Raw genomic sequence first — 1102 nt, 5'->3', positions numbered from 1 at the left:
AGCACAGGTTAGTGTTATGGAATAAATAGCTAGAGACAATGAAAAGAAAATGTGTTGGAAGCACTGAACTGCAAGGGATCCTCCACTATTGGGACTCAAGGAGGCTTACAGTTTAAAAGAGCAGTAGGGTTAAAAATGTAAAAAGTGAACATTAAAATAGAATTAAACTAGTTACAATATTAAAGCACTTCAAATCTCTAGTTAAAAAAATAAAATGCAATTAAAAAGATTTAAAAACTATTAAAAGCAGTATAGTTTAAAACAACAGTCCATTCCTAAAAGCCTGTTATAATAAAAAGGATTTTGCCTGCCGACAGAAGACAGCAGGGAGGGGGGCCATTCTGACCTCTCTGGGAAGGGAGCTCCAGAATTTAGGGACAGCCACCAAAAAGGCTGGCTCTCGATTCCCCTCCAGCCATGTTTGTGACAGAAAAGGCCCTTGCATGTACAGGGACACATGGTCTGCCAGATAGCATGGATATGAGCCACATAAGGCTTTCCTGCCTACATCATAACTAGCACTTTGAATTATGCCTGGAAAACAAACTGGGAGCCTGTCAAGCTGTTTTAACAGGAGTACTGTGGTCTCTGTAGCCTGTTCCAGTTAGCACTCTAGCTGCAGCTCTTTGAATTAGCTGAAATTTCTGAACACGCTTCAAAGGCAGTCCCATGTAGATAAGGCTGTGTGTCTGCTTCTAAAAAAAACCCAGCAGATAATCCTGTTTAATACAGTTATGCATCTAATCTCTGGTGGGGAGACGGAGGCAGAGAGAAAGTAGTGGTCAAGAGATGGCTCCCCAAAGGTGGCAATTAGACTAAACAAATGTGTCTCTATGCTACAACTGCAACTTCTTTGAAACCATTTTTAGATTTTAAAATCTGTTCGGCTTCTGCCTTAGTAGAATGAATTTTCCCTCTTATAAGTGATAGAACTGGAGTGCCACCTGTTGGCCCACTATATACTGCAAGGCTAACCCATGCAACAAATGTTGTATGCCTTTGCTTCCAAATTATGGCTACCCTAAGGTGAATATCATTGGGTTTTCTTGGACGGTTTCTTCAGAGGGGTTTGCTGTTGCTCCTTCTGTGGCTGGGTTTACAT

This window comes from Sceloporus occidentalis, unplaced genomic scaffold (assembly GCF_023333645.1).
Source record: "Sceloporus occidentalis isolate IW3139 unplaced genomic scaffold, rSceOcc1.0.p SCAF_6, whole genome shotgun sequence".
NCBI lineage: Eukaryota > Metazoa > Chordata > Lepidosauria > Squamata > Phrynosomatidae > Sceloporus > Sceloporus occidentalis.
This window is presented reverse-complemented; position numbering follows the sequence as displayed.